General features: G+C 40.2%; 1 pseudogene; it reads left to right on the top strand.

Moving 5' to 3' along the window:
* Positions 1–286: 286 nt before the first annotated feature.
* On the top strand, positions 287–17,706 carry LOC112133489 (aconitate hydratase, mitochondrial-like; annotated as a pseudogene).
* Positions 17,707–18,991: the final 1,285 nt, after the last annotated feature.

Genomic DNA, 18,991 nt, shown 5'->3' with positions numbered 1-18,991 from the left:
GAAGCTCTGCAGCTAGAATGGCTATCCAGAGTTGCCCAGAGCTGGCCAAGCCTTTACACTCCCACGATGAGTGGACCCTGGATGTAGGGCTCCCCAGGAAGAATGAAGTGGCTCCCTGTGTCTGAGGCCAGCCTGCAGGGGCTGACTGTTGAAGACATCTACCAACAGCATTCCCAGAAGCCAGACTGCTCACTGTGTTCACCAGAGCCATGGTCTGGGATGGTTGGGATTTATTCAAATACAGTGGGAAGCCTTCAAATGATGGGAATGAAGTGAGCAACCCAATATGGCTGCTATATGGAGCCTGGATCAGAGGCTACAGCTTGGAAACAGAGAAACCAGTCAAGAGGCTGCTGTTCAGGTGAGGGATGCTGGATGCTGTGGCTAGGAAGGAAGGAGTGGAGGTGGAGAGAAGTGGAGAAATTCAAGATATACAGAAGAAGCACAAAGAAAGGAATTAGTGAGCGCTTATTTCCAGCAATATGAAATCCATAACACGTTATGAGAGAAAAATGTGAAAATCAAAGTCTATGCAAAAGAACCCAATCAATATTCTTAAAATCAAATTTTATTTATCCAAGTGGCTTTTGTAGGATATTGCAAAGAGAATCTGATTACTTTGGGATATAGCTTTGAACTTGCTCTCTTTCAACCAGTTAGGTTTAATGTGGCCTTAGCCTTCCATTTGACATAAACATAAAGGGCCAGCAGTGGATTGGCCCCCAAACAAGTGACCAAAACAACATTTATGGAAAAGCCAGCATTTCTTTTGGAACAAAACTGCCAAAGATTTGCCTACAGTTTACAAAAGTGAGAACAAAGTTACATGCAGTTATAAAGCATTTTGATTGATCACCACCTTAAAACATAGTATTCTGGAGCAGCATATGATCCAAGTATCCCATTTTATAGACAGGAAGACTGAGACTCATGGCAGATGATTGACTTATGACCACATAGAAGATTTGTGACCAAGTGTAAACTAGAATTCAGCTTTCTTCTCCAGAGCATTTCCCACTATGGCTTACATCCCTTCAAATGGTTAGATGTGGAGGAAAAGCTGCAGAATTGAAGCTCCTAGATAGTTATTCCTAAAACTAGGATTCTATCTCATAAGACAGGACAAGGAAGGTTTGCTCATTATTGTTTTTTGTTTTTTTAAAGACCAAGTCTTGGTCTGTCACCCAGGCTGGAGTACAGTGGCACAATCTCGGCTCACTGCAACCTCACCTCCCAGGTTTAAGCAATTCTTGTGCCTCAGTTTCCCTAGTAGCTGGGATTACAGGCATGTGCCACCATGCCTGGCTAATTTTTGTGTTTTTAGTAGAGACAGTGTTTCGCCATGTTGGCCAGGCTGGTCTTGAACTCCTGGGCTCAAGTAATCCACCCGCTTCGGCCTCCCAAAGTGCTAGAATTACAGGCATGAGCCTCCAACCCAGCCTGCTTATTATTACTCTTCACCAAAGAAACTGATGATCAAATCAACATAAATGGTCCATAAAAGATCTAACATATTATTCTCTAATCTGTCTTATCTTTTGAATATAGACTTTATTCACATTTTCAAATATTTTTGAAAGCTCCCTAAAGCTTTAAATGTACCACGTCCATGGATTTCCAACTTTCATATCATCAATTGTCAGTGTCTTTACTCTTTTTCATAAAGGTCAGTGAACAAAAATTGCATTCTGAGATGCAATCTTCAGGATTATAGACCTTCTAGAGAATCTGCCTAATGTTCCAGTCATCACGCACACACAGCAAAGACAATTCCTGACCCAGGAAAGAAATAACATGTCACTGAGACCTTTTGTATGAATCTTTTTGTTAATAGAACTGGTGAGCTTCAACTGAATTCAATCTTAAATTTCCAGAGCACCACTGCTGGATGTTCACAGAAAAAAACAGGCGCTCCTCTAGGATATCTTAAAATTTAAAATTGGTAACTTCTGTCTTTTTCCAGAATAATGTGAGGAAGCATGAAACTTTTCCCTGCTTGCATTTATTCCTGGTCCCCTTCCCAAATGTCTGCACACTGCACCTGACAATAATATGTCAAGAAGGGAGTAAGGAAAGAGGCAGAAAAGATGAGGCAAAAAGTAGGGGGAGAAGCGGGGGAAGGGAGGGAAGAAAATTTAAGGGTTAGGGAGGGGAGGGGAAAAAATAGAAGGGACTGGAGGAAAAAGGAACAGATCAGGGAAGAAAGCAGAAAGGAGGGAAGGCTTATGAATTAGCTCTCATTAAGCTTTTCCTTTCATTCTTTTCTTCTAGTAGCTAAGAGGAATTTGAAGACATTTCCATAAAAATTTATTTTTGTAGGTACAACAGATAGGACTTTGACAGCAAAAGTTCTGATAATTATCCAAATGTATATTAACAGTCTGTATTCAGGACTTTCAGAGCTTTTAAGATACAACCAATATTTTACAAAATGTAGTTTTCTTCTCTTAAAATGAATTAGATAATAACCATGCTTAATGAGCAACTAAAGACTGGAAACAGAGTATGAGACTACATAAAATAATTTCTATAAAGTGATTAAGATGGTAGCTGGCATGTAGAAGCTCAGCAAACAATAAATTATTGTTATTTGTGTAATGTTGCAACCCAACATAACTTACAATAAAATTAGTTGTGTACATATACATAAGTGTATATGCATGTGGTAATTAGCCATAAGTTCATAAATGTTAGTGCATGTGGTAATTAGCCATAAGTTCTCATAAATTCTTGTAATTAATATTACCTTTACAGAACCAGATCTAGTTTTTCTGTTTTAGAGCTCTGCATCTTTATAATGTACCACTGTTTATGTTTTCCCTAAATGCAGTTTAATCCTCTTTGCACATTCATGATAATCCCATTCCTAGAGGCCATAGAGGCCAGATAAGTTCCCCCAAGCAGATGCCCCAGCTTCCCCACCATGCCTTAGGCAAACACTCCCTGGGCTCATCTGGAAGGGGGCTGGGCTGGGCACCTGAGGGTAGAAGAGTTCAAGGGTCCTGACGGTGGAGTAGGAACTGTGCAGCATCCCCCAGAGAAAGGACAGGTGTGAGGGGACAGGCTGGGCACAGGGAGACTCAGAGCGAAGTGGCTGATGTGTTCGAGAGGACAGAGTGACAGTCAACCCTGGACACAGGGGTGTGGAGCAGAGCTGACTAGTAGGTTGGGTGAGTGGGATCTAGTTGGGCCAGGACTGGATTCAGGCAGGGATGGGGACACCAGGGAACTTTTTAATGATTTGGGGGAGGCCTCTAAGCAGAGAGATTTTGAAACCTAGCCATAATGAGTGCAAAATGGCAGAGATAAGGTCAAAAGAACACAGGGGTTCCTCTCTATGCAGGCAGAGGAAAGAAGCAAAATTATTCTCCCCTTCCTGTCCTGCTTCATGCACTTGTTCTTTTATTAATATTCCAATTGTACTATCCAGGCATTTCCTCCAGTTCTGCCATCTCTCTAGGCTTCAGGATGCAGACTATAGATAGAAATTGGTAAGGTGAGATGGGGTCTGGGGAGTGGGAGATGGAGAGAGGAGACTGGGAACAGAATTTCTTCCAAGCTTCCTTAAACCAAAGTAACCACAGAGGGATCACGCAGAGAGAGTAAAAGTACTTAAACTCTGTGACTCCATCACCAAGTTTTGAGGGTTCAGTGCCTACTCCCCAGCCTCTATCTTCAAAAATGGGGATTGTAATCATTTTGGGGATTATATATCCTTCCAAGGTTGAGGAGGAAAAAGCTACATAATCATTTCCCAAGCAAATGCATCTGCATCCAAAATTCTGATTACAATTGCAGGGAGTTCATAGACCCCCTGGATAAGTCCAGGGGCCACAAGTTTAAAATAATTAATACCTACATGTGTTTACCGTGAATCATATCCTAACACTAAGTAAATATATGCAGCAGCATAAGGGACTGAACATCATCTCCCTGGCGTTTTCAGGGCCCAAACTCCCAACATTTCTGCAGTTTCCAGGGGATCAAATGAGAGAGCTAAACAATGAAAACAAAACTTGCTTCACGGTCATTTCTCTCAGAGTTTGAAATGAAATAAAATTAATGACAAGGACAAAGCATTTTTTAATGGATACAAAGTTTCTGTTTGGAGTGATGAAAAGTTTTGGAAGTAGATGGTGGTGATGGTTGAATATCACTGCAACTTTCATTAATGCCACTGAATTATACACTTAAACTGTTTAAAATGGCAAATCTTATGTTATATACTGTACCACAATTAAAACAAGGCTAAAAAATTATATTTTAGAAAAGGAGGAAAGTGTGAGTATACTAATAAAAAAGAATCCAATACTATGCCTGGCATGTAATAGACACTCAATGAAAGTTACACTCTTCCTTAACCCCAGATATGGGAATTCCTATAGGGCTACCACACTTCCTGGTCTTTGGTGGCTCCTGTAGAGGGTCCCTTCCCTTGCTCTCTCACCCTTTCTTTTGAAATTTTTTTTAGCTTTATTGAGGTATAACTGATGTACCAAAAATTGCACACATTTTATGTGTACCTCTTGATGAATTTGGAAATGTGACTATACCTATGAAACCATCACCACAACCAAGGCACTAAACATATCCATAACCTTCAAAAATGTCTTTATGTTCTTTTGTGGGGTTTGGGGGGTTTGTTGTTATTGTTTGTTTGGTAAGAACACAACGTGAGATTATCCTCTTATATTTAAAAGTATACAATACCATATTGTTTAACCTAGGTACTATGTTGTACAGCAGATATCTAGTACTTTCTCATCTCGCATAACAGAAACTTCATACCCATTGAAAAATAATTTCCCATTTCCCCCTCCCCCCATCCCATAGCAATCACCATTCTAATCTCTGCCTCTATGGGTTTAACCATTTTAGATACTTCATATAACTGGATTCCCATAGTATTTGTCCTTCCGAGACTGACTTATTTCACTCAGCATAATGTCCTCTAGGTTCACATATGTTATCAAAAATGGCAGGATTGGAGCCAAGATGGCCGCATAGGAACAGCTCCGGTCTACAGCTCCCAGCGTGAGCGACGCAGAAGACGGGTGATTTCTGCACTTCCATCTGAGGTACCATGTTCATCTCACTAGGGAGTGCCAGACAGTGGGCGCAGGTCAGTGGGTGAGTGCACCGTGCGCCAGCCGAAGCAGGGGCGAGGCATTGCCTCACTCGGGAAACGCAAGGGGTCAGGGAGTTCCCTTTCCAGGGGTGACAGACGGCACCTGAAAAATCGGGCCACTCCCACCCGAATACTGTGCTTTTCCGACGGGCTTAGGAAACGGTGCCCCAGGAGAGTACAGCCCGCACCTGGCTCAGAGCGTCCTACGCCCACAGAGTCTTGCTGATTGCTAGCACAGCAGTCTGAGATCAAACAGCAAGTTGGCAGCGAGGCTGGGGGAGGGGCGCCCGCCATTGCCCAGGCTCCCTTAGGTAAACAAAGCAGCCTGGAAGCTTGAACTAGGTGGAGCCCACCACAGCTCAAGGAGGCCTGCCTGCCTCTGTAGGCTCCACCTCTGGGGGCAGGGCACAGACAAACAAAAAGACAGCAGTAACCTCTGCAGACTTAAATGTCCCTGTCTAACAGCTTTGAGGAGAGCAGTGGTTCTCCCAGCACGCAACTGGAGATCTGAGAACGGGCAGACTGCCTCCTCAAGTGGGTCCCTGACCCCTGACCCCTGAGCAGCCTAACTGGGAGGCACCCCCCAGCAGGGGCAGACTGACACCTCACGCGGCCGGCCAGGTACTCCAACAGACCTGCAGCTGAGGATCCTGTCTGTTAGAAGGTAAACTAACAGAAAGGACATCCACACCAAAAACCCATCTGTACATCACCATCATCAAAGACCAAAAGTAGATAAAACCACAAAGATGGGGAAAAAACAGAGCAGAAAAACTGGAAACTCTAAAAAGCAGAGTACGTCTCCTCCTCCAAAGGAACGCAGTTCCTCATCAGCAACGGAACAAAGCTGGACGGAGAATGACTTTGACGAGCTGAGAGAAGAAGGCTTCAGACGATCAAATTACTCCGAGCTACGGGAGGATATTCAAACCAAAGGCAAAGAAGTTGAAAACTTTGAAAAAAATTTAGAAGAATGTATAACTAGAATAACCAATACAGAGAAGTGCTTAAAGGAGCTGATGGAGCTGAAAACCAAGGCTCGAGAACTACGTGAAGAATGCAGAAGCCTCAGGAGCCGATGCGATCAAATGGAAGAAAGGGTATCAGCCCTGGAAGATGAAATGAATGAAATTAAGCAAGAAGGGAAGTTTAGAGAAAAAAGAATAAAAAGAAACGAACAAAGCCTCCAAGAAATGTGGGACTATGTGAAAAGACCAAATCTACGTCTGATTGGTGTACCTGAAAGTGACGGGGAGAATGGAACCAAGTTGGAAAACACTCTGCAGGATATTATCCAGGAGAACTTCCCCAATCTAGCAAGACAGGCCAACATTCAGATTAAGGAAATACAGAGAACGCCACAAAGATACTCCTCGAGAAGAGCAACTCCAAGACACATAATTGTCAGATTCACCAAAGTTGAAATGAAGGAAAAAATGTTAAGGGCAGCCAGAGAGAAAGGTCGGGTTACCATCAAAGGGAAGCCCATCAGACTAACAGCAGATCTCTCGGCAGAAACCCTACAAGCCAGAAGAGAGTGGGGGCCAATATTCAACATTCTTAAAGAAAAGAATTTTCAACCCAGAATGTCATATCCTGCCAAACTAAGCTTCATAAGTGAAGGAGAAATAAAATACTTTACAGACAAGCAAATGCTGAGAGATTTTGTCACCACCAGGCCTGCCCTACAAGAGCTCCTGAAGGAAGCACTAAACATGGAAAGGCACAACCGGTACCAGCCACTGCAAAATCATACCGAAATGTAAAGACCATCGAGACTAGGAAGAGACTGCATCAACTAACGAGCAAAATAACCAGGTAACATCATAATGACAGGATCAGATTCACACATAATCATATTAACTTTAAATGTAAATGGACTAAATGCTCCAATTAAAAGACACAGACTGGCAAATTGGATAAAGACTCAAGACCCATCAGTGTGCTGTATTCAGGAAACCCATCTCATGTGCAGAGACACACATAGGCTCAGAATAAAAGGATGGAGGAAGATCTACCAAGCAAATGGAAAACAAAAAAAGGCAGGGGTTGCAATCCTAGTCTCTGATAAAACAGACTTTAAACCAACAAAGATCAAAAAAGACAAAGAAGGCCATTACATAATGGTAAAGGGATTAATTCAACAAGAAGAGCTAACTATCCTAAATATATATGCACCCAATACAGGAGCACCCAGATTCATAAAGCAAGTCCTGAGTGACCTACAAACAGACTTAGACTCCCACACATTAATAATGGGAGACTTTAACACCCCACTGTCAACATTAGACAGATCAACGAGACAGAAAGTCAACAAGGATACCCAGGAATTGAACTCAGCTCTGCACCAAGCGGACCTAATAGACATCTACAGAACTCTCCACCCCAAATCAACAGAATATACATTTTTTTCAGCAACACACCACACCTATTCCAAAATTGACCATATACTTGGAAGTAAAGCTCTCCTCAATAAATGTAAAAGAACAGAAATTATAACAAACTATCTCTCAGATCACAGTGCAATCAAGCTAGAACTCAGGATTAAGAATCTCACTCAAAACTGCTCAACTACATGGAAACTGAACAACCTGCTCCTGAATGACTACTGGGTACATAACAAAATGAAGGCAGAAATAAAGCTGTTCTTTGAAACCAACGAGAACCAAGACACAACATACCAGAATCTCTGGGATGCATTCAAAGCAGTGTGTAGAGGGAAATTTATAGCACTAAATGCCCACAAGAGAAAGCAGGAAAGATCCAAAATTGACACCCTAACATCACAATTAAAAGAACTAGAAAAGCAAGAGCAAACACATTCAAAAGCTAGCAGAAGGCAAGAAATAACTAAAATCAGAGCAGAACTGAAGGAAATAGAGACACAAAAAACCCTTCAAAAAACTAATGAATCCAGGAGCTGGTTTTTTGAAAGGATCAACAAAATTGATAGACGGCTAACAAGATTAATAAAGAAAAAAAGAGAGAAGAATCAAATAGATGCAATAAAAAATGATAAAGGGGATATCACCACCGATCCCACAGAAATACAAACTACCATCAGAGAATATTACAAACACCTTTATGCAAATAAACTAGAAAATCTAGAAGAAATGGATAAATTCCTCAACACATACACCCTCCCAAGACTAAACCAGGAAGAAGTTGAATCTCTGAATAGACCAATAACAGGAGCTGAAATTGTGGCAATAATCAATAGCTTACCAACCAAAAAAAGTCCAGGACCAGATGGGTTCACAGCCGAATTCTACCAGAGGTACAAGGAGGAGCTGGTACCATTCCTTCTGAAACTATTCTAATCAATAGAAAAAGAGGGAATCCTCCCTAACTCATTTTATGAGGCCAGCATCATCCTGATACCAAAGCCTGGCAGAGACACAACAAAAAAAGAGAATTTTAGACCAATATCCTTGATGAACATTGACGCAAAAATCCTCAATAAAATACTGGCAAACAGAATCCAGCAGCACATCAAAAAGCTTATCCACCATGATCAAGTGGGCTTCATCCCTGGGATGCAAGGCTAGTTCAATATATGCAAATCAATAAATGTAATCCAGCATATAAACAGAACCAAAGACAAAAACCACCTGATTATCTCAATAGATGCAGAAAAGGCCTTTGACAAAATTCAACAATGCTTCATGCTAAAAACTCTCAATTAATTAGGTATTGATGGGTCGTATCTCAAAATAATAAGAGCTATTTATGACAAACCCACAGCCAATATCATACTGAATGGGCAAAAACTGGAAGCATTCCCTTTGAAAACTGGCACAAGACAGGGATGCCCTCTCTCACCACTTCTATTCAACATAGTGTTGGAAGTTCTGGCCAGGGCAATTAGGCAAGAGAAGGAAATCAAGGGTATTCAATTAGGAAAAGAGGAAGTCAAATTGTCCCTGTTTGCAGATGACATGATAGTATATCTAGAAAACCCCATTGTCTCAGTCCAAAATCTCCTTAAGCTGATAAGCAACTTCAGCAGTCTCAGGATACAAAATCAATGTACAAAAATCACAAGCATTCTTATACATCAATAACAGACAAACAGAGAGCCAAATCATGAGTGAACTCCCATTCACAATTGCTTCAAAGAGAATAAAATACCTAGGAATCCAACTTACAAGGGATGTGAAGGACCTCTTCAAGGAGAACTACAAACCACTGCTCAATGAAATAAAAGAGGATACAAACAAATGGAAGAACATTCCATGCTCATGGGTAGGAAGAATCAATATCATGAAAATGGCCATCCTTCCCAAGGTAATTTACAGATTCAATGCCATCCCCATCAAGTTACCAATGACTTTCTTCACAGAATTGGAAAAAACTACTTTAAAGTTCGTATGGAACCAAAAAAGAGCCCACATCGCCAAGTCAATCCTAAGCCAAAAGAACAAAGCTGGAGGCATCACACTACCTGACTTCAAACTATACTACAAGGCTACAGTAACCAAAACAGCATGGTACTGGTACCAAAACAGAGATACAGATCAATGGAACAGGACAGAGCCGTCAGAAATAATGCCACATATCTACAACTATCTGATCTTTGACAAACCTGAGAAAAACAAGCAATCGGGAAAGTATTCCCTATTTCATAAATGGTGCTGGGAAAACTGGCTAGCCATATGTAGAAAGCTGAAACTGGATCCCTTCCTTACACCTTATACAAAAATCAATTCAAGATGGATTAAAGACTTAAATGTTAGACCTAAAACCATAAAAACCCTAGAAGAAAACCTAGGCATTACCATTCAGGACATAGGCATGGGCAAGGACTTCATGTCTAAAACACCAATAGCAATGGCAACAAAAGCCAAAATTGACAAATGGGATCTAATTAAACTAAAGAGCTTCTGCACAGCAAAGGAAACTACCATGAGAGTGAACAGGCAACCTACAAAATGGGAGAAAATTTTCACAACCTACTCATCTGATAAAGGGCTAATATCCAGAATCTACAATGAACTCCAACAAATTTACAAGAAAAAAACAAACAACCCTATCAAAAAGTGGGCGAAGGACATGAACAGACACTTCTCAAAAGAAGACATTTATGCTGCCAAAAAACACATGAAAAAATGCTCACCATCACTGGCCATCAGAGAAATGCAAATCAAAACCACAATGAGATACCATCTCACACCAGTTAAAATGGCAATCATTAAAAAGGCAGGAAACAACAGGTGTTGGAGAGGATGTGGAGAAATAGGAACATTTTACACTGTTGGTGGGACTGTAAACTAGTTCAACCCTTGTGGAAGTCAGTGTGGTGATTCCTCAGGGATCTAGAACTAGAAATTCCATTTGACCCAGCCATCCCATTACTGGGTATATACCCAAAGGACTATAAATCATGCTGCTATAAAGACACATGCACACATATGTTTATTGCGGCATTATTCACAATAGCAAAGACTTGGAACCAACCCAAATGTCCAACAATGATAGACTGGATTAAGAAAGTGTGGCACATATACACCATGGAATACTATGCAGCCATAAAAAATGATGAGTTCATGTCCTTTGTAGGGACATGGATGAAATTGGAAGTCATCATTCTCAGTAAACTATCGCAAGAACAAAAAACCAAGCACCGCATATTCTCACTCATAGGTGGGAATTGAACAATGAGAACACATGGACACAGGAAGGTGAACATCACACTTCGGGGACTGTTGTGGGGTGGGGGGAGGGGGGAGGGATAGCATTGGGAGATATACCTAATGCTAGATGACGTGTTGGTGGGTGCAGCGCACCAGCATGGCAAATGTATACATACGTAACTTACCTGCACGTTGCACACATGTACCATAGAGCCTAAAGTATAATAATAATAATAATAATAATAATAATAAAAAGAAAAAAAAGGGAGGATTTCCTTGTATTTTTTAAGGCTGAATAATATTCCATTGTTTGTTTATATCGCACTTTCTGTATCCATTCATCTGTCGATGGGTATTTGGGTTGTTTCCATTTTTCGGCTATTATGAATAATGCTGCAATGAACATAGGGTAGGGAACACATTTAAACCATAGCCCCTTCCAGCTCTTAACCTATAGGATCCATAGCTCCTCTCTAACAGGAAAATCATGCATTGATATCCACCTGCATTACACATAATCTAGTACATTAATGGAAAAACTTATGCCGCGAGTCCTCCAGAATCTTAGATTTTCATATTCAAAATTCATGCTTTTGCAGTCAAATCTTCTTCTGCCAAATAGTAAAGAGGCTCAAGAGCCCATTTTGAACCTCAAACTTGAGAACTGGTTTCTTATTTGTTTTCTCTGCTGTAATATTCCTTCCAGAGGAAATTGATACCTCTAGTCCAGTTTGAATGGTGAGAGTATACCAGAGATGAAAAGGAACCGGAATTCTTTCAAATGGTTAATATATTAAAATGTTGTATCCTATTCCTCAACTGTGAGTGTTTACCAAAGGATTTTGTCTTTGTGTGGCTGTCCATACATGCAGTTTGGCAGGAATGCAGACCACATGCACTGTCTGGCCCCCATCAGCCTGTTCTTTTTTTCTGTTTGTCATCAATATCTGGTTATATGTTCATCAGAAATATTTTGTTTCCATCATTATTATAGTGGCTTGGATTCAGAGCCACTAGATCCATAGAATATGCAGATAAAAAGTAGAATCAGCCTATTCAATATATTTCAGTAGTAGCCAAGAAAATTCAGGCACCAAGCAGGAAAAACAAAAATGGAAAAGATTTATGTGCTTAAGAATTAATAATTGGGTATCACTCTTTGAACCAAAAAAGAATGCAAGAAATACTTTATCAGTAGCAAAGCTCATTAGTTCTTTTAATACCAATTGTAATGTCCCAAATCCCTCCTGTCTTTCCAAAAATGTTTTATTATATTTGATAATTTTTTTCATTGAAATGAACTGAAATAACTCTGAAAGAAACTTCTATACAGCTTGGAGCAGATGAGAGTTTGGGTAAGCCTTGGAGCAGATGAGAGTTTGGGTAAGCTCAGTGAGAATTTTTATCTGTGTCAAGCTACTCTGGCTTCTAATTCTTTTCCTAACTTATATACAACTTTGATTGAATATTGCCATTTTCTATCAACCGCAGTTAAGTGAGATCTTTACAGAAGCCATTTCAACCTGAAACTTTAAAAAAGTTCAGATGTTAGTGTTTCAATGTTCAATAATTTTTATAGACTCCTACTGTCTCTGGTTTAAATATGAGTCAAAGAAAGAGAAAGTCCAACAAAACCCAAGTGATTCATGGAAACCTAAGATTAACTTGTTGTCCAGTTCATTTCCAGGGTCACATTGCAGGGGATGATAAACCATCTTACTTTAAAAATCTGCATAGAGGTAGATTCTATAATTTTTTAAAATTGCTTACTCTAAGAATCTATGTTCTTTGTGCTTTTTTTTGTTTTTTAAAAAAATCTTTTGATTATAAAAATATTTATTTTTTAAATGAACATAATATAGAAAATATTAAAGAGGAACTCTCCCTCTCCATCCCCATGATACTGCAATTAGCCTGGTGCCAATCACCAAATACAAGCAGAGTTTGAGCACTTGAGTCCTCGGGTGACTCAGATGTCCCTGGGACATATCTGTTCAATCCCAAGGGCCGCCCTCCAGCACTCTACGTGTGTGGAGATTGGAAGGGAACTGTCCTGAAGGAGTGCCCATGAGAAGTTTGACCTAATTCTGCCAGCTACCTATATGGTGTATGGTACTGGCCCATTCCATTACTATCTGAGTCCTATGAAGGTATTGGGAAATGTGATTAAATATCGTAAAAGTAATTTCACTACACTGTTTACACACTGGGGCCAAGGCAACTACCTTAAGACCCTCTCTCAGATTATGACAAAACTAAGAGGGGGATTCTTTCCTGGGGTCAGAGGTGCTCAAGTGCCTCTGTGGTGAGCCTGATGGCACAGAAGTCCAGCCTTACTGCCCATTGGGAACAGACGTGCTGGTGAGCACATTTGAGAACTCCCCAGCTCCAGGACTGAGGGATTTATCTGGAGCATGTTTTGTAAAGAGCTGTGGTTCTATATAACACAGGAAAGAGGTAGGACCAGGGAAATAAGTGTTTTTACTAATAGTGTAAACCCCTTAGTATCTATAGGCAGGTGAGGGCTATGAAAACTCTTATTAAATAACCATAACTTTTTATGATTCAATAATTTTATTTCCTAGGGTGTTTTGTATATTGTATTTTTCATTATTTAATGAACAATTTATTTCATTTAATATTCTTCAAAACATCCTTTTGTTTTGTACTAGCTCCTAGATATCCCATCTTGATTTGGAAGGTCTCCCCCATTCCTAGATTGTACACAGAGTCTGCTCGATTTTTCCTATTTTATTTTTATGATCAAACTTCTTTACTCATTTTGAATATATATATATATATATATATGTATAAATTTTCAAAGAAAGGCCTAATTTTAATTTCCTCCAGACAGTCAATTGGGGTAGCATCATTTATTAAATAACCCAACCTTTGCCCAGTGAGTTAAAATACCACTTTGTCATATATTAATGGCTGCATAGTATATTATAGATACCATAATTTATTTAAGAAAGGCAGCATATGTGATAGTTAAGATGTAAGATGTAGATTCTAGAGTCAATGGCATAGGCTTGCCATTTATTAGCTATGTGATCTGGAGTAGGTTTCTTATTTTAGCTCAGCAATTTTTTATTTTTTTTTATTGTATAAGACAAAAGGTTTGACGAAGAAATACATTTTAAAATGAATATATTTTTTATTTCAATAGTTTTTGGGGTACAGGTGGTTTTTGGTTACATGGATACGTACTTTAGTGGTGATTCCTGAGATTTTAGTGCACCTGTAACCTAAGCAGTGTACACTGCACCCGATATGTAATATTTTATCCCTCATCCCCCTCCCAAACTTCCCCCAAGTCCCCAAAGTCCAGTATATCACTCTTATGCCTTTGTATCCTCATAGTTTAGCTCCCACTTCTAAGGGAGAACATATGATATTTGGTTTTCCATTCCTGAGTTATTTCACTTAGAATAATGGCCTCTAGCCCCATCCAAGTTGCTGCAAAAGACATTCTTTTATTCCTTTTTATTGCTGAGTAGTATTCTATGGTGTATATATACCACATTTTCTTTAGCCACTCATTAGTCAAAGGGCACTTAGGTTGGTTCCATATCTTTGCAATTGTGAACTGTGTTGCTATAAACATGCATGCGCATGTGTATTTTTCTTATAATGACTCTTTTCCTTTAGGTAGACACCCAGTAGTGAGATTGCTGGTTCGAATGGTAGATCTACTTTTAGTTCTTTAAGGACTCTCCATACTGTTTTCCATAGTGGTTGTACTGATTTACATTCCTAGCAACAGTGTAAAAAGTGTGCCCTTTTTACCACATCCATGACAGTATCTATTGTTTTTTGACTTTTTATGGCCATTCTCACAGGAGTAAGGTGGTATTTCATTGTGGTTTTAATTTGCATTTCCCTGATGATTAGTGTTATTGAGCATTTTTTCAGGTTTGTTGGCTATTTGTATATCTTCTTTTGAGAATTGTCTACTCATGTCATTTGCCCATTTTAGATGGGATATTTTTTATGCTGATTTGTTTGAGTTTCTCATAGAGTGTGGATACTAGTCTTTTGTCAGATGCATAGTTTGCAGATATTTTCTCCACTCTGTTGGTTGTCTGTTGACTCTGCTGATTATTTCTTTTGCTGTGCAGAGCTTTTTAGTTTAATTAGGCCCTATTTTGTTGTTGTTGTTTTTGTTGCATTTGCTTTTGAGGTCTTAGTCATTAATTCTTTGCCTAAGCCAATCTCCAGAGAGCTTTTCTGATGTTATCTTCTAGAATTTTTATGGTTTCAGGTCTTAGATTTAACTAAGTCTTTGATCCTTCTCGAGTTGATTTTTGCATGAGGTGAAAGATTGGGATCCAGTTTCATTCTTCTACATGCGGCTTGCCAGTTTTCTCAGCACCATTTATTAAATAGGGTGTCCTTTCCCCACTTTATGTTATTGTATGCTTTGTTGAAGATCAGTTGGCTGCAAGTATTTGTCTTTATTTCTAGGTCGTCTATTTGGTTCTATTGGTCTACATGCCTATTTTTATGCCAGTATCAAAGCTCAGCTATTTGTTTGCTTTGTGACTATGGGCAAGTTACTTATCCCTCTGTGCCTCAGTAGCCTCATCTGTAAAATGGGGATAAAATATTTTATGTTATTTTCATTAGTTGATATGTTCTGCTGTGGTAACAATTCAATTCCCTATGCTCAGTGCTTAACACATCAAAGGTTTATTTCTTGCTCTAGTCACTGTCCAATGTGGACCAGGTGGCTCTCTTTGGTGGCTCTTCTCCATGTGATGATTTTGGGATCTGGGTTGCTTCAAACATGTGGTTCCTAAATTGCCATGGAAGAGAAGACAGAGCTGAAGTGTCACTCCGAGTGATCTTTGGACTTAGGTCTATAAATGGCATATGTTACTTTTGCCTGTATTTATTGACTAAAGTCACAGAATTTCCAACTGAACTGCTAGGGAACCTGGGAAAGACAGTCTTCTTTTATTCCCAGGGTGAGGAAATGTTTTGATTAACACAAAGTGCAGTCTCTGCCATATTTATTTGCCTTCCAGAAAGGTTATACTGATTTACATTCTCACCTTTAGTAAATGAGACTACTTACTTCTATTCACTATTGCCTATAGCAGTTGCTATATTTCTTACTTTACTTTTTATGAGTTGTATAAACTGATAAAAATGGCAACTTCAATTTATTTATTTATTTAATTTTATTTATTAATTTTAAAATTAAAATTAGCCACTTACACTTATTTGTCTTGTTTTATAAATTTCCTATCCATTGAGCATAATAACAACTGAGTTAATTAATAACAGCTGAGTTAATTAATCCATTGAGCATAATAACAGCTCGAGAGACTGGGGGGAAGGGACTAGATTTTTAATTAGAATATTTAGCTTTGAGTACCAGATCTATCACTTATGGCCTGCATTATCTGGTCCTCCTTAACTTCAGTTATTTAAATGTGAAAGAGGGAAAATAATATATATTTCACAGGACAATATAGAAGTTAGTAAAATATATGTAAGCTATACATATTTTTAATATATATCATTTATCTATGTTCTTATAAAACTTCATACATTCCTTTATTGAGTCATATATTCTGTTTTCGATGATTTCTTCTATCTGTTTCTTCCACTAGATCACGAGCTTTTTGAATGGATGTATTTGTGTTTGTATTCCTGGAGCCTACTACAATTTCTAACATACAGTAAACTTTAGATGATTGTTTCTTGAATGAATGAATGAATGAATGAATAAACAAATTGATGATATTGGATCCATTTTAGACTTTACAGGCTTAAAAGAAACCCTGCTATATATTTGTTTATTGAATCTTCACAACAATCCTTGGCACAAGCTTGGTAGATACCATGAGCTTCTGAAACAAAATGCTAGAGAGCCTCAATTATTTTATACCCTCTGTTCTTTGCTGGGTATATCCATTGCTGTTTACCAACAGATAAAAGGGGGCCCCTGCATTGGCCAGTGGGACAGGAAAGACATCAAGAAGGGGGAGAAAAACACAACTGTCACCTCCTACAATGGGAACTTCACAGGCCACAATGACACAAACCCCAAAACCATGCCTTCATCATCTCCCCAGAGATTGTCACAGACCTGGCCATTGCAAGAACCCTAAGTTCAACCCAGAGACCGACTGCCTGATGGGCAAGGATGGCAAGAAGTTCAAGCTGGAGGCTCCAGATGCAATATGAGCTTCCCCAAGCGCAGTTTGACCCAGGGCAGGACACCTACCAGCACCCCCCAAAGGACAGTGGCAGGCAGCATGTGGACGTGAGCTCCACCAGCCAGCACCTGCAGCTCCTGGAGCCTTTTGACAAGTGGGATGGCAAGGATCTGGAGGACCTGCAGATCCTCATCAAAGTCAAAGGGAAGTGTCCCACTGACCACATCTCAGCTGCTGGCCCCTGGCTCAAGTTCCATGGGCACTTGGAATACATCTCCAACAACTTGCTCATTGGTGCCATGAACATTGAAAACAGCAAGGCCAACTCCGTGCACAATGCCCTCACCCAGGAGTTTGGCCCCATCCCTGACACTGCCTGCTACTACAAGAAACATGGCATCAGGTGGGTGGTGATTAGGGATGAGAACTACCACGAGGACTCGCACGGGGAGCACACAGTGCTGGAGCCTCACCACCTTGGGGGCCGGGCCATCATCACCAAGAGCTTTGCCAGGATCCACGAGACCAGGGCCTGCAGGGCCTGCTGACCCTGACCTTCACTGACCCAGCCCGTTACAATAAGATTCACCCTGTGGAAAAGCTGACCATTCAGGGCCTGAAGAACTTCTCCCCTGGCAAGCCCCTGAAGTGCATTATCAAGCACCCCAACGGGACCCAAGAGACCATCCTCCTGAACCACACCTTCAAGGAGACGCAGATCGAGTGGTTCCGTGCCGGCAGTGCCCTCAACAGAATGAAGGAGCTGCAGGAGTGAGGGCAGTGCCTCCCCCCCACCCCCCACCACCCACTCCCTAGGCAGTGCTGGCATCATGTTCAAGTTCAGGTCCACATGCGCTATCAGAGGATCCGATCCAGCCAGCTATGGCTTCTTATTCCAAGATGGTGTGACCAGACATGCTTTCTGCTCCCCGCTTAGCCCACAGAGTGGCTGTGGTTAGGGGGGTTTCTTAAAATAGCTTTTTAGCCTCTGCCTTCCTATTTTTAGTTTGGTTCAGATCTTAGGCTGCTCCATGCAACTGCATTTATTTTTGATGACAAGATTCCCATCTAAAGTTTTTCTCCTGCCTGATCATTTGATTGGTGGCTGAAGGATTCTAGAGAACCTTTTGTTCTTGAGAGGAAAACAAGAATCCAAAATCAGTGACCAAAAAAAGAAGGCCCAACCTTTAAACCATGAAGTCAGTACCACATCCTTGTTCTCAGCTCCTAGATAATGCTCTCCACCTGTATAACTTCACCAGCGTTTACTCTCAGAATGCCTGCTGTGCCCTTAGCCCCCTTCTAAGAGTTCCTGTCCATAGATTCTTACTTAAGAAAGTGGACGTAGTCAATTCCTTTAACTTCTATGGCCATGTGTTTTACTGCATATCTCTACCACCCACCTATGTTTTGGTCTAGCAGAGAGACCAGACCCAAAGGCAATGAATCTCTGAGCTGACCATTAGTCCAGAAAGAGGCCATATACTTCAGCTTTGTCCAACAGGTATGACAGCAGTTAACCACAACTTATCAAACTCTTACGCTTTGGGAATTCGGGGTTTGAAATATGGAATGTGGCAGGGAGTAAATGATACCAAAGCAGAAAGACAATGAGAATGCTGTACACAATTGTCAAAGTCAAATGCCTGCTGTCCAAAATATCACTACAACAGCCTGTGGATAAGACAAAGCTGAGTGTATTGTTTACCTACTAAGAAAGAACATCAACAAAGTCTTATTAACAAAGTCAGGATACTGATTGACATTTCAAAGTCTGGTTTAAGGTGGGTTCTTTTGATGATGGAGAGGAGTTTAATTAGGATGAGAGCAGGGTTATGATAAAATAATTTAGGATTGTTGCAGACAGCTACGTGAGAATTTTAAGAGAACAAGGTTTAGGATGCATTCTATAGAAGAGTTCATGGATCTTTGGGGAAGTTACTGGAACAAGCAATAATATTTGAAATTTTTATCTTCCTGGGAAAGAATTGCGTTTAATAGTAAAGTTATATTGATGAAGACAGCCAGCTGCATAGACAATTTTGATTCTCACCACAAAG

This window comes from Pongo abelii, chromosome 4 (assembly GCF_028885655.2).
Source record: "Pongo abelii isolate AG06213 chromosome 4, NHGRI_mPonAbe1-v2.0_pri, whole genome shotgun sequence".
Classification (NCBI taxonomy): domain Eukaryota; kingdom Metazoa; phylum Chordata; class Mammalia; order Primates; family Hominidae; genus Pongo; species Pongo abelii.
This window is presented reverse-complemented; position numbering and strand designations above follow the sequence as displayed.